The 16529-nt window shown below is 34.3% G+C and overlaps 1 pseudogene; it reads right to left on the reverse strand.

Annotated features, from left to right (window-relative positions):
- Positions 1-4230: 4230 nt before the first annotated feature.
- LOC145288442 (U2 spliceosomal RNA) lies at positions 4231-4350 on the reverse strand (annotated as a pseudogene).
- Positions 4351-16529: the final 12179 nt, after the last annotated feature.

Raw genomic sequence — 16529 nt, forward strand, 5'->3', positions numbered from 1 at the left:
ACAAATGCAAATATATAAATATATAAAAGCAAATACCTTACTGACACACATATATATATAAACATATATAGTTATACATATATATATATGTGTGTGTGTGTTTGTGTGTTTTTGTGTGTGTATGTGTGTGTATGTGTTGCAGTTTAGCCCGGCTTTGCTCGGGCCCTATGTACTGTTCATAACTTTATGTGCATATGTATATACTAAAAAGTGTAAATATGTACGGTAATGCCCTTTTATATAATAGGCTTCCTTAACTACCATAGAGAAAAGTTGGTAGAGACTGCAGACGTAAATGTTTTTAAAACTTTGACCCCAATTTTGACCCCTTAACATTTGTTTTAGCCGCAAATAAAATTAAAATCTCTGACCCATGTCTTAGTAACCTACATCTAAAATTTCAAATCTCTAGACCCAAAATTAGTGGAGAAGTGTGATAGTGTCTGCAAAGGCAAACTCTTTCAACTTTGACTTTTTGGCAGCCAAAATTTCGCCCAAAAACTGATTACAAAGTTTGCTGAATGTGTGAATACCCTTTATGCTATATTCCAAGTGTTTAGGCTCAAAACTGGCTGAGTAATATGCTAGAGACCACAAAGGTCAAATCCTTTAAACTTTTACCCGTTGCAAGCCAAATTTCTACCAAAACACCCATTGAAATGATTGCCGTATGATTGAATACACTTTATAAATTTCAAATGTTTAGACCAAAAATGGTTGAGTAATTTCGTAGAGACCGCAAAAGTCAATTTCTTAAAAACTCTGAACCAAGTATGACCCCTTTACTGTTTTGGAATCAAATGAATTTGTAAAGTTAGATCCATGTCAAAGTAACCAATATCTAATTTTTTAAGTTTTTAGACCCAAAATTGATAGAGGAGTTTGGTAGAGTTCTCAAATGTAAAATCGTTGAATTTTGACCCCTTTAAAGCCCAATTTTTGGTGAAAACTCGTTAAAAGCATTTTACCAAATCTCAATACCCGTTATCTCTAATTTCGAGTCTGTAGACCGAAAATTCGCAGAGTTATTTGGTAGGGAAATTAACACAAACACACACACGCCGACAGACATTTTCACTTTTATAGATATAATAGAAAAATAGATAGATAGATAGATGAATTCACTATTAATCTCAAACCCAAAATTATTTGCTACTAATTTATTATTTTTTCGACTCCAAACTTACTAATAATTCACTATTAATCTCAAACCCAAAATTATTTCCTATAATTTACTCTTGTTCTCAAATTCAAACTTATTAACTAATAATTCACTATTAATCGCAAGCTCAATATTATTTGCTATTTATTTACTATTGTTCTAAAATCCGTATTTATTTACTAATAATTCACTATTACTGTTTAACCCAAAATTATTTGCTTCTTATTTACTATTACTCTAAACTCTAAACTTAATTACTCCTTATTCACTATCAATCTCAAACTCCAAATTATTTCCTATTCATATACTATTACTTTTAAAACCAACCTTATTTACTACTAGCATTTCTGCCTGGCGTTGCTCGAGTCCTTTATAATGTTCATAACTCACCCTATGTGTGAACATACTTTTATGTAAAATTTAAAACATTTAGACCAAAAATTGTCTGAGTAATTTCCTAAAGAGAGCAGAGGTATATATATTTTTTTAAGTTTGGCCACAATTTTGACATCTTAAACTTTATTGTTTTAGTTTCAAATCAAAATAAAATGTTTGACCCATGTTCAAGTAACCTACATTTAAAATTTCAAGTGTTTAGACCGCGTAGGTAAACTGTTTCAACTTTAACCTTTTGGCAGTCGAATCTTTGCCCCAAAATATATTAAAATGCTTGCCGCATGTCTGAATGCTCGTTATATAAAATTTCAAATGTTTAGACCCAAAATTGGCTGAATAATTTGCTAGACATCGCAAAAGTGAAATCTTTTGAACTTTGACCCGTTAGCAGCTTAAATTCTCGACTTACCCCGATTAAAAAGCTTACGCTTTCTCTATATACGCTTTATGTAAAATTTCAAATCTTTAGACAAGAAATTTGCTGAGTAATTTTGTAGAGACAGCAAAGGTAAAATTTTTTATAACTTTGACTTACATTTTGATCCCTATACATTTATTTTTGGGGGGGGGCTCAAATCAAATTATTAGGTTGTATCCATGTCCAAGTAATCTACAATTTAAAATTAAAGTGTTTAGACCCAAAGATGGCGGAGGAGTTTGATAGATTTTTCAAAGGTCAGATCGTTGAACTTTGGCCCCCTTGACAGTTAAATTTCTTGCCGAAAACCAATTTAAAAGAGTTTCCCAAATCTCAATGCCCATATATCAAATTTCGAGTCTGTAAACTGAAACTTGACAGAGTAGTTTGGTAGGGATAGTACACACACAGACACACGGAGACAGACAATGTTATTTATATATATATATATATATATATATATATATATATATATTAAGTTATAAAATGTATATGGCGATTAAGCTACACTGAATATTCCGCGTTTCATCCACTCTAGAGTGGATGAAACATAGAATATTCAGTGTAGCTTAATCGCCATATACATTTTATAACTTACTAACTAGCTCTACCTACGTATTGAGCACTTTTGAAGTGAATACTTAAAGTTTGCGCATAAATCTATACTTTCCTATATTAATTTTATGTGAGTAAATTAAGTAGTTATATATATATATATATATATATATATATATATATATATATATATATATATATCACAACTTATTAGTACGGCTAGACATATACCATACACTGGGTGTCTCTGCCGAGAACCTGTGATTAAGCCTTTTCATATGGCTAATAAACAAAGCAAGAGTGTGAAAGTCGGGCGATAGGCAAAGTTTACCTATTCATTTATATATCGTTCTTCTAAAAAGCGAATATTATAATATTGCTGATGAAAAGTAAGTAAACGATTATTTGTTACATAGCTGTGACTTTCAGTGTACATAGTTTTTTTTTTTAAACATATAAAGGAAAATCATCCTCGTGTCTGCTCATCTTGAGTATTTTATCGAAACAAAAGGATTCCTTTTCTTGGGAAATTACGTATTTTAAATCAAATCCGAAGTGAATCCATCGACTCATAATCTGTCAACCATTCCCAACTTTCAAGTTCCTGCCTTCACTTGTGTAACATAAAAATTAATACAAATGTGCCCTCCAAGGCATTGCCAAAACATCCTAAACATTGTAACATACAGCAAATAAGAACGGTTGAGATGTTCGTAAATCAACCAAAGAACAATTAGGATGTTCATAAACCAATCCAAAACGAACGGATAGTTTAACAGACACCTCGTGTTAATAAAATATGTAGTAAAAACCTCCCGTAAACAAATGTTGATTAACTTAGTTATAGCGTAATAGCAGATAAATATATAAGTATTTAATGCAAATGATAATATAAGCAAACGTATGTGTATTGGTTTTTCTAACGGCTGTTATCCTCGTCTTAATAGGTTTTGTTGTTTTATAACTTTTCGGTTAACTCATCCTCTGGCCTTCTTCAAGTGGTTAACCGCGACGGGATAAGAATGTAACTGTAGCCTCAGTAAATATTGCCTTCCAGAATTGTTTTTGTCTCATCAGGATTTGGCCAACAAATCCTCTAGCTCGCTTAGAGTAGGATATAAACAACTATCTTCAGACAATACTCACCCAGGACTGTAAAGACACAACGTCTCTATCCACTGCGCCATGGACCCCAAAGGGGCGATCAAGGTTAGATTTTATGGTGATATAAATCCAATTTTTTTGTGTTTTATTTGGTCTTTCATTGTCAGCATTGAATCGTAGGATATATTATTATTCTTTAATAAAAAAAAAATCGGGGGTTGAGAATCCTTTAAGATGAGGCATCAGAATTTGTGTATCTATTTTTTGTGGACTGTTATTCTCATCTTCATAGTTGTTGTTTCAGAACGTAGTGAATCAACAAGGCCGATAGCCATTAGTCGTGTGCTCTCGTGTAATGAATGAGTGCGTGAATGTAGGATTGACATGAAATTCTTAAAGATAAACTAAAATGACCGAAAAATGGGCTGAAATAACTTAAATAAAAAAAGTAAATGACTTAGAATGACTTTAATGAATTTAAGATGAATTGAATGACCTTAAGAATGACTTGAATGCTTAAAAAATAACTGGAATCCTTCAAAAACGACTTCAATGATCTGGAGAATGATTTGAATGGCTTTGAGACTGAGTGGTTGTAAAGTCGGTGATCATTTTATTTTAGATATTTTAGTTGCACCCACATATGGTATTTGCTTGCAGTATTTGCCAGAACAGATACTACATTTGATCTTGGCCAAAAGGCCAAGAAAATTGTATTTATATGCCCCAGCACTGACCAAATAAGGCACAGGGCCGATTTTAAATGTGAGGAGTGAAGGGGAAATGGGGAGCAACTTCCCGCGGAGTAGGGGAGCTGGATAGTGACAATTGGTATGAAGGGTTGCCCCTACATTGACAAAGGTGTTATATGTGGGGTCGCCCGCACATATGGTCTTTGCTTGCAATATCTGTCGGATAGATACTACACTTTGATCCCTGCCCGAAGGCCACGAATAGGGTATTTATTTGCTCCAGCACCGAGCAAATCAGGCACTAGGCCGAGTTTTAATGAGAGGAGTGAAAAGGAAATGGGGACCAACTTCCCGGGACCTATTGGAGCTGGATCGTGAAAATTTGTATGAAAGGTTGCCCCTACATTGACCAAAGTCTTATATGCGGGTTTTTTATTTATTTGTTCCTTCAACAAGCAGATAAGGCACAAGGCTGATTTTTAATGTGAGGTGTGAAGGGGAAATGGGGACCAACTCCCCGGGGAGTAGGGGAGCTGGATAGTGACAATTTGTATGAAGGGTTGCCCCTACATTTACCAAGGTCTTATATGTGGGGTTGCCCCAACATATGGTCTTTGCTTGCAGTATCTGCCGGAACAGATACTACTTTTTGATCTTGGCCAAAAGGCCAAGAAAAACTGTGTTTATTTGCTCCCCCACCGAGCAAATTAGGCACAAGACCGATTTTTAATTTGAGGAGTGAAGGGGAAATGGGGCCAACTCCCCGAGGAGTAGGGTAGCTGGATTGTTACAATTGGTATGAAGGGTTGTCCCTACATTGACCAAGATCTGATATGTGCGATTGCTCCCACATTTGGTCTTTGCTTGCAGTATCTGCCGGAAAGATACTACACTTTGATCTTGGCCAAAAGGCCAAGAAAAGGGTATTTATTTGCTCCCCCACCGAGCAAATTAGGCACATGACCGATTTTTAATGTGAGGAGTGAATGGGAAATGGGGACCAACTCCCCGGTAGTAGGGGAGCTGGATAGTGACAATTGGTATGAAGGGTTGCCCCTACATTGACCAAGGTCTTATATGTGAGGCTGTCCCCACATATGGTTATTGCTTGCAGTATCTGCCGGAACAGGTACTTCACTTTGGCCAAGAAAAGCTTAAAAAGCTAAGAACATCATTTATTACCAACAGACCTTCGATCTTAACCAAAAAGGCCAAGCACAAAAGTGTTACGGACAGACCGACAGACCGACCGACAGTGCGACCTACCGTAGTGAGCCAACGACAACTATGGAAGGCAGCAATTACTTGGGATACGTTTACAAGGTTCAGCTTTTCTATCCCTTTGCAGTTATCACCTGATAAATCAAAACGATGAGTTGACCTAAACGTATTGAAACAAGAACAACTCTTATGATGAGAGCAACAGTCCAGAAATTAATGAGATTATGAGCCGCATCCCAGAGGATTCAAAAATTAAATTAGAAAAATAATAATATATGAAGCAAATATATATTTGAAAATGTATGCATGCGTAGAATATGAGTGTGTACCTACATTAGTTATCTAAATTTCTAAAAGCTGTTAATAATAATAATAATAATAATAATAATAATAATAATAATAATAATAATAATAACTAGCAGGACCCGTGGAAATTCCACGGTAGTTAAAATCTTTTAAAACACATCAGTAAGAAATTCCTTATTGTTATATTACAAAAATGAACGTATGGAAGCAAGTAGAACAAACAAAGAACTTTAGTTTAAACTTTTATTGAAGGTCAATGCGATCGTAACTGATGCTGTTGATATTGTCAGGAAGTGCTGGTGATGATTGAGGCGGTGATGACGTCGATCAGCTGTTTGGAGTGAGAATAGTGGTCAGTCAGCAGGTTCTTGGGAGTCAGACTGTGAATTAAAAAAAACTGTGTGACATTGTTGACATCGATTTTGTGAAAGTTTTGATGACCCCAAGTTGTTTAATATTTCAGGACATTTTGGATTACATGTATATATTTTTTTTTTTTTTTACAAAGGCATCACCACATTATCAAGGCCCAGAGATATGTATAGGAAAGGAATAGTTCTGGCTTTCCATATTTACAGAAAACTGCCATTGCATCTTGATACAGTTGTTGAAGCTTCCTAGGACTTCCTGTAAATGAAGATGGTAGAATAACTGGTACACCAAAATCGCCATCTTCATTCCTTGCTAAATGATCCATTAAGCCAGAATATTGAGCAGCTCTTGGTTGACTTTGATAGCTTTTAATGAAGTTAAATAAGCAACAGTCAACTTTTACATATGCAATAGACTTTTCTATTTATTTGGAATTTTATTCAATGAAGATTTGGAAATTCACAAATATTTTTTAAGTCGAAGTATTGATATAGATTTCAATTAATGCATCACAACTTCCTGATAATATAAATAGAACATTTTGAATTTTCTGTACAAACGTTTTTTCCATAAAAACATTGTAATCTGTTATAATATTCAGATTCTTGTGTATTACATGCATATAAAATGAAGTGTTTCTGTAAATCTTAAGAAGTACAGTTAAATTTTGATTTTTTCGATAATCAAAATGATGTGAGGTAGGTTGTACCTATCAAATTTATGTCAATGTTATATAATTAAGTAAAGTCAAACAAACTGTACACTATTTTTTCATCAAATTATGAATTTTAAATATAAGGAAAGCAATTTAAATTTTTTTTTCCAAAATCATATTTACATCCAAGTTAATTTTTAGATTCCATAGCTGTTCCTGATTGTTCTCATAACACTTCACGGTAAACAATATTCTTAGTATATGTTACACCACGCTTTCTTCCCTGATTATCATCTCTTTGCAGTTGCATTACTTAAAATTTCACACTGTGCTTAGATCGAGCTCTTGAACATGCCACATACAGTTGACCATGAGAAAATACAGGTTGTTGAAGATATATAACAACCTTATCCAAAGTTTGGCATTGTGCTTTATTGATGGTCAGTGAATATGCTAATCGTATTGCAAACTGTATCCGATGAAATGCAAACGGAACATTTGTATCACTTGGCTTTAACTTAATTCTTGAAATGATAACTGTGGAACCTCTATTAGATCCATTAATTAAAATAGCAATGATGCTGTTTTGATGACATTCTTTTATTTTCATCCTAGTTCCATTACAAAGTCCTTGATTTATGGATAAATTTCGCAGTTGCATTACTATTGCCCCTATTTTCACATTAAGTCTGTGAGATGACATTCCAGATGGAGTTAATGAATTTATGAACTCGATAGGATAATTTTGAAGTTCAGCATCATCATCGGAGATGTAATCTTTACTTAAATATGTATTTATGCCTCCGGGAAGATTATTTAGAATTTCTACATTTACTGTTAAACATTTTGTATTTTATGAGTAATGATGATTCTATTTTCCATTTCTTGAGGGCTGCAATCAAATATTTCTGAGATTAGAGAACCATTACATACCGAATCATCAGGAACATCTATGGCATATACAGGAACGTCATTAAGACTGCTCGTTAGTGTATCATTACTAAGATGAAGGAGCCATCTACAAAACTCCTGTTCATTTATGTTAGTTCTGACGTTTTGTGCTAGTTGTAATTGACTGAAATGATGCCACAATGGGCATCTTTTAAGACAGGTGTCTTTAATAGATGTAGGTGATCCATGTGGCACTACTGGCAAAATTTGCCTGAAGTCACCACCACATATTTTATCGTTACCCATTATATCTTGTAAACATCTATATATAGCAAGCAGTGCATGATTAGGTATCATAGAGGCTTCGTCTATGATGAATACCATTATCTTTCTCAAAAAAGAAGCATGCTCTGATACAGGAGAAACGTTACAGGCACTGGTTTCTGTCAGAGGTACAGGTAGTTTGAATATACTGTGGAGTGTTTTCCCTGAAGTTAGTAGCATTGCAGCAATGCCGCAGTGGCGGTTACAGTACTGCTGGAGGTGAAGTAACCATATAACATGTTGAATAAAAAGGTTTTTCCTGATCCGGCTGGGGCATCTAAATAGAAGGAATTGTTGTGTGGGGCTACTTTTTCAGTTGCCATGACAGCCTTGATGATAGTATTAAAGACCTCTAATTGTTCATTTTTTAACAATTCAACATTAGGTCCGTTTGTATTTCGAGTCATATTATCTATTGGAGGATCACCTGTTGGTTCAGGTAAACCCATTGAGTGGCAAGAAGAACCATGCTCATTAAATATTGCTTTTATCAAATGAATAACTCTGGGATATGTATATACACTGGCCCCCGCCCTTTGCGGCCCGGGCGACAAGATCAAAGTGTAGTATCTTTGCCAACAGATACTGCAAGCAAAGACCATATGTGGGAGTAACCCCACATATCTACCTTGGTCAATGTAGGGGCAACCCTTCATACCAACAGTTCCTATCAAACTCCCATTTCCCACTCATCGGGAGCTGGTCCTCATTCCCCCTCTCTCTCTCTCTCCACATTAAAAAACGGTATTGTACCTAATTTGCTCAGTGGGGAAGCAAATAAATACAAACTGGGAGATATGTATAATATATCCACCAGTCCACTACACTTTACCGTAAAATTCGGCTAAACAATTGTTGACGAATTGCCTCCTTTGAATCGATATTGTCTGCTTGTGGCAATTGAAGCGAAAACCTTATTAGGTATTAAATGCTAAAACATTTTAATACAGCTGGCTAATTGGCTATAAAGTAAGTTATTCCGTACTTTGATCTAACATTTTAATTAAAAAAAAAAGAAGCTTAACATTTTCTTGTATCTTTTTTTTATATTAAGAAAAATGTAAGCATCACGCTGAAATAATAAAAATGCCATTCTTAATAAGGGGAGAGGGTTTGACTGTTCTAAACCTTCACCTAAATAACCATTTAATGAAAAAAATGTTTAAAATATTCTTGTATCTTTTTTATGATATATGTTAAATAAGAAAAATCAATAAACTTTGATAGCGCTAGTGTAAGAATCATGCTGAACGCCATTCTTAATATGGGGAGGGGGTTAACTATTCTGAAACTTTACCTAACAATGTAAAAAAAATAAGGGAAAATATATGTATGAACAATAAATATTTCTTCAGTTAAATAAATTATACTGTAAATATTTAAATAAGGAATAAATATTTATTTAAACCATAATAATTGAAACAGTATTTTACTGCATAAAAAACGGTTATGGGGAGAAGGGTTAACTATTTTGAACCTTCACCTAAATAGCGATTTAATGAAAAAAAAATTTAATGGTCTTGTATCTTTTTTTTTATATAATTTGTTTTAAAATAAAAAATTAAAAAAAACTTTGATACCGCTATTGTAAGAATCATGCCGAAAGCCATTCTTAATATGGGGAGCGGGGTTAACTATTCTGAAACTTCACATAACAATGTAATGAAAATAATGAAAAAAATATATGTATGAACAATAAATATTTCTTCAGTTAAATAAATTATACTGAAAATCTTTAAATAGGAAATAAATATTTATTTAAATAAATTAAATCGTAAGTAATGAAACAAAGTGTTTTATTTCATATCAAAAAAAAATTGTTGTGTCCATTTTTTATAGTATTTAAATATGTATGCCCTGTCGGTGGGCATTAGAAGATGATGACTGCCTGTAAAAAAAGCAAAATAAAACAGACAAAACATAAATAATAACTATGTAAACAACGTGAAGATGTATAAATGTTACAAAATTACTCGATTCGGCATTAAATAACACGAAAGAGGATTGATATGCCGTAAAAACAAAACAGAACAAGACGTAAAATATGTTTTGACTCTGTATTTGCGAATGGTGAATTTGGTGATTTATTTAATAAAGCCATTCTTGACTTTTGTAACATTTATTTCGAAACATTTTTTGTTATGTAAGGCTTACTCAAAAATAAATAAAAAACAGATAAAGTGGCACAGTAAAAAAAAAAAAAACGAACTCGTAAAGTTAAATGTAAAAAATATATTTATTACTGAATAAAATAGAATAAGCGTTCCGTATTATATATATATATATATATATATATATATATATATATATATATATATATATATATATATATTGTTGTTGTTGTTCGGTAACTAATAAAGAGTGAACAATAAAGGGAGATAATTCACATTAATTAAAGTTTGCGATGATGATGATGCGTTTCATTAATTAATGTTTGCGATAATGATGACGTGACACCGTACGGACAAGCAAATTAATATATAGATAATAATAATAATAATAATAATAATAATAATAATAATAATAATAATAATAATAATAATAATAATAAAGAAATAAATAAAGAATAGGAACAAGAATAATAAAAGCAGGAAGAAAAAGAAAAAAGTATGTTTTTTTTATATTTAAAATATTTACAGTAAATGTTTTCTTTTCTTTTTTTTCTTTTTTTCAGATTAGTTATTTATTGAAATGATTTATTTTTATTTTACTTAATTCTCATTTCTTTCATTCACCTTTCATTGTTTAAGTTAGATCGAGTTTGTTAATATTCAGGTAAACACCTTTATTGTACGTGACATTCAATCAGATAATCACTCGAGATTCTTGTGCGAGTTTTTCTTCAGATCAGCTGAACAATCTTTTGTCTCGACATAAAGTGTAACAAAGACACAATCGTCGTCTCACCTTTTAATGCGTCAGCATAAAAAAACATCGTTTTGGTTAAAACACATCTTCACGGCTTTCTATAAGATTCACTCGCTCGGAAAGTCCACCATGCTAATCATTGAAATGCCATTTTCATTGCTAAGCGCGCAAAATGAAGGGGGGGGCATCATAATGTGGATTCGCTCTAGCATCATTGTAAGGTATTCTACGCTTCTTTATTTTCATCTAATTTATTTCAATTAACTCTTTCGTCGATCTTGCACGCTCATATGTTAATTGGCATTTCTACCGTTTATTTTACGGCCCAAGTTGAAATATCGCTTCAGAGATGTTTCAACTGAGACTAGCATGGCTACCTGGCGTTGATCTTGGCCATAAAAAATAGAAGATTAATAGGATGCGTCACACCTTTATATAAAAAATTATATCCCTACATATCTCTCCGGCCGTATCTCGGCAGTATCCCTTTTCCCAACTTTTACTTGGCATAGGTAACGCAAACAGCTAGATTTCCGGGTCGGGGCGTCTTGAAATCAATTAGGTTTGTTCAATGGGGGGGGGAATCCCTTCATATCAGACAATTGTTATTTATTTGGACACTGTCAGAGTGCGTTTATTTGAGGGAGAGCTACTCCTCTTCATTAAAAAACTACCTTGTGTTTAATTTGCTTTCGTGGGGAAGCAAATAAATACCTACTCCTCAGCTCCTCCTTTATGGTCTGCCCAGGCCATTCCTCTCTCTTGTTTTTAAATGGTGTTTATTTTACATGGTAGTCACCACTTATCAAGGCCCGGACCCCGCTCGGGGATAAGGGTTATTGCGTGTTCAGTAATCAATGTTTAAAAATAATACTTTTATTAATTTACATGGGTCGTCCCTTTTTAAATGTACTACTGTAATTTTACAGTCATTGATCCTAAACAATGCTGAGTAGAAGAAAAAAAAAGAATGGTACTTTTGATCACGAATAATTCCATATCTACCCATTACTTTTATAATAATATAAAGAGAAATTATCTCCATTAATGTGTTGGTGTGTCTGTCATGTTTTAGTTTGTATTATCCTTTTTGCTGGTTTTATTTCAGGCTTAAATAAAAAATAGCATTATTGGTCAGTCTTTCATAAAAAGTACCTTTATCGGTCTATCACACTTATGTTTGAAAGAGTCATTTTGTTTAATCCAGTCTTAAGTTTGGATTAAAATCTTCGTCGGTTCTTCATAATTAAGTTTGAAATATCAATTTTATCAATTTACCAAGCTTACGTTTAAAATATCATTTCCGTTGCCCTGTCATGCTTAAGTTTGCAAACGGATTTTCATTTCTAAATAGTCAGATAAATGAACGCTTGTTGAGAATATCAATTGTTTTTATTTTTTTGATATTCTTCGAATCGTTCATTTTTTTTTCGCCTGCCTTTGATAAGATTGTAGCGCAAAACACAATCACCATGCTCATTTTTCACGCATGCGCATGCATATGGAGAAATCATGTAGTTTGCCGATGAATCACATGCATTGCAAAGATAATGACGTGTCTCCTGCCGGTGGCAACACTTGATGCATTCTATCTCAGGTGAAAAAATACTGGTACAAAAATTGGATTCTTAGGTTCTATCGCCTTTGAAATATTTCCCTTGGGAAGCGACACGCCGAATGATAGATTAGTCATACCCTTTGAAAATTTACTATGAATTTGGTTCGTCACATATTCACTGTCCCCATGAATATACAATTTATTGCTCCTATATAATTTATGGTAACATATTGACACTTTTGAAACAAAACAAACAAAATAATAATAATAATAATAATAATAATAATAATAATAATAATTGCTACAGCAGACCGCAGAGTAATGATCAAAGACACGGAGAAGCCGACCAAATACACGGAAATGACCAGAGAGCTCAAAGGGATCTGAAAAATGAAGAAAGTCAAGAAAACACCACTAATGGTAGGAGCACTAGGAACAATACCAAAAAAAAAACTTGGAAATAAAATTATGAAGATTAGAATCAGAGGAATAGTTAAGAAAATACAATAGATAACAATAATGAAAAATGCAGAAATATTAAGGAAACCCCTTGAGTGTAGAGACTAACATACATGAACTACAGGCAGAAACTGGACACATTAAAACGGCTACAGATGTAAAACGAAAAGGAACATCACATATAATCATGAAAACTGAAACTGAATAATTGTAAGATACCCCCTTTTTATGTGTGTCACCTTAAACTGGCGTCATACCAAGTAAGTGAGGAAGATCAAGGAGGATAGAAAGCACTAGTTAGACCTCTGCTGGTTGAGTGCAAATAGGACTGGGATTTTAAGGAGGCTTTTTAGCATCCAATTTCCAGTGAAGATGACTGGTCGCAGCCAACGAGAAAGCAATGGTAAACGGCTGTTGCGATAACGCCAATTCTTTTGTAAAGGTTATCGAAAGAGGTGGAGATTACTAATAATCTGGGGAAGACTTATTGTCACTCTCACTCCAGGGAACACCACACGTTGTTCTCAAAGAGCAATCCTTGATGATGGTTTGTGTGACTATTCTTAGGGAGTAAATAATAATAGTAATAATAATAATAATAATAATAATAATAATAATAATAGTAATAATAATAATAATAATAATAATAATAATAATAATAATAATAATAATAATACCACCACTCACTTTATAATTGTGGATTAATTGGCAAGGAAGAAAATGGATGTCGAAAAAGGAAAAGAGGAAGGTATAATCTACGATACATAGATTAAAAGATCCTGAAGGAGGAGGTAAAAAGTAGAATCATGAACGTAGCAATAGCATCGATTTAATACAATAAAGCATTCGACAGAACCCCTCAGCATGAGTAATAAGGTGTTTGAGAATGTACATAATATAAGATTATCAATTAGATTCTAAACGCATTGAGAATGTGGAGACGTGAACTGACAACCGAAGGATTATACATAACTAACATAAAAATCAAAAAGGTATTTTCCAAAGAGATTTCCTATCACCACAGCTGTTCATCATTGGAATGACGCCTCTAACGAAATATTAAGGAAATGCCAAGGTGGATGCCTTGGCATTTTCCTAATTTTTCATTAAAAGGCATCGTGTTTACTAACATAAACAACAGAATGAACCATTTAATGTATACGGACAACTTGAAACTTTACGAAATAGCAAAACGTAACTAGATACACAAATACGCACAGTTCAAATCATCGTCCAGGATACCCAAATAGAATTCCAAACATTGGAAAAGAATAGATACGAAGAACAATAAAACTCATAGAAACTAGATATATAGAAGGCGTGGCACTATATCTTCGTGTCCCGGTGGTGGTGGTTGTTAACACCCCTAGCCTGGCCAGGAGGTAATTTGGCCATAAACGGAGAGATACTCAGAAATCAGCAAACAGAGTGCAATCTCACGATTCCCTTCCTTTTCTTGATCCCTTTTTCGTTCGGACAGCATGTGGTAAGACGTATATTTTGTCTCTTCGTCAATGAGGGGAGCGGGCGACCCCTCCCCTTAGCACTAGTTAGGGCTTGTTTGTTTTGAAGAGCTTATTTTTTAAGTTAATTGTGAAAATTGATTATGATCTGTAAATTGTATTGTAATGTATTGTAATGTATTGTAATATATATTTTTGCAAAATAAATAGATAAGATTATTTCTCACATATTGCAATTGTGTAATGCGTGGTTTGTGCATGTATTGAATGTCTTGCTTAAGTCAAACGAAACGTGCCTGAAGACGAAGAAGATTCTAACCATGTCAAATCCTCAAAGAACGACAAGTCATTCTGGGAGAAGGAAGAGCCAGCTACACCCAACATTCCAGGTATGCTTTTTCTCTTCACCTAGACAAAAAGACGCCTAATCGACAGATCTTTATACGCGAACCGTTTCCAAGATATTTAATTTAACACCTGGGTCGGTCACGCGCCAATGACCGACCTATAAGTTTACAAAGGGACGTAATGGAAGGCATTAACAGATGGATAGTGTATCTAATAAGATACTCTGTGCCGTTAATAAGCTGGACTGAAGTAGACCGGAAATGCAATGACCATGCACTATGCACTAAATTAAAAAGGTGATACTAACTCTATATTAAAAGAAAAGAGGAAAGAAGAGGGTTTCCTGCAGTAGAATACTGTGTGAAGGACCCAAAAAAGATTTATAAAAATGCATAACGCACAACACAGAAAGCCTAATTACCGCAGCAAGAGACATCAAACATTGAACAAGACGGAGAAACGAAAGAAAAAATTGATAGAGAAACAACTAAGCTGACAATTTATACATATGACAAATTATGAGACTGGACGTGGCTGCGTAAGGGGACACATAAACAAAGAACTTGAATCGCTATCAACAGTCGCAGAATATTACTCGATCAGAACAAACTATATACAAGCTAATATTGACAAGATACAAAAAAAATCAACAAAAGACCAGTCATATGCATGGACTTGGAGTCTATATTCGAAACACCCTCCCCCTAACTAGAGAAATAAAACTAGAATCAGAGGACCAGGCCTTTATGTGCTTCAGACTAAATATGCAACACAATATTAGCTACTTGTATTTTCTCTACCGCTCTCCCTCAAACCAAGACTGTGCCCTAATAAACAAAGTCTCAGACAGCATAGATATAGCACTCTCCCTCGATACTAGCGCACAAATACATGTATTTGGTGACTTCAATGTCCACCACAGTAACTGGCTAGGATTCTCTAATCACACAGACGTAGCTGGTAGCGCAACACATATCTTCTCTATATCCCATTCCCTATCTCAGTTGTTTACATTTCCGACACGTTTCCCAGACCAGCACGATCAAGATGCCTCACTTCTAGATCTCTTTCTGACAACGGTTCACAATGACTGTACAACAAATGCCCACAACCCACTCGGGAATGCTGATCACGCTGTGATAATGGTAGAAATCAGCCTAAATTCTCGCCCTAAAACTGAAGACCCACTACTAAAAACAACGAGGTATTACAAAAAGGCTGATTGGGAAGCCATCAGGGAGCTCATCAGAGATGCCCTATAGCAAAATATCTTTACTCTTCCAGCGGAACAGTGTGCAAATGAGACAACTGAATGGTTCAAAACTGCTAATGAAGCACATGTTCCCGCACGGAAATTCTATAGCAAGCCCCACTCTCCCCAATGGTTCACTTCTGCTTGTGCAGCTGTTATATGTCAAAGGCAGCATGCGTTCCGTAGATTACACCGACATAAGTCCAGCTCAAATAAACAGAAGTTTATAGAAGCTAGAAATAATTGTAAGAGAGTGATAGAGACAGCTAAGACAGATTACTCCGAAACCACCAGAAAGCGCATCCAAGCACAGAAATTAGGAACTCGGGATTTTTAGAAAATCTACAACAGCGTAGTTAATAATGGACAGTCAACTATTCCCCCACTAATAAACAATCATGAAGTTGCTTGCACGGCAACTGACAAGGCTAATCTGCTTGCCAGTCGGTTTGCCTCAAACTCCACACTGAACTCGGTACACCACT

The sequence above is a fragment of the Euprymna scolopes genome, chromosome 11 (genome assembly GCF_053919585.1).
Source record: "Euprymna scolopes isolate OS-2025 chromosome 11, ASM5391958v1, whole genome shotgun sequence".
Taxonomy (NCBI): Eukaryota; Metazoa; Mollusca; class Cephalopoda; order Sepiida; family Sepiolidae; genus Euprymna; species Euprymna scolopes.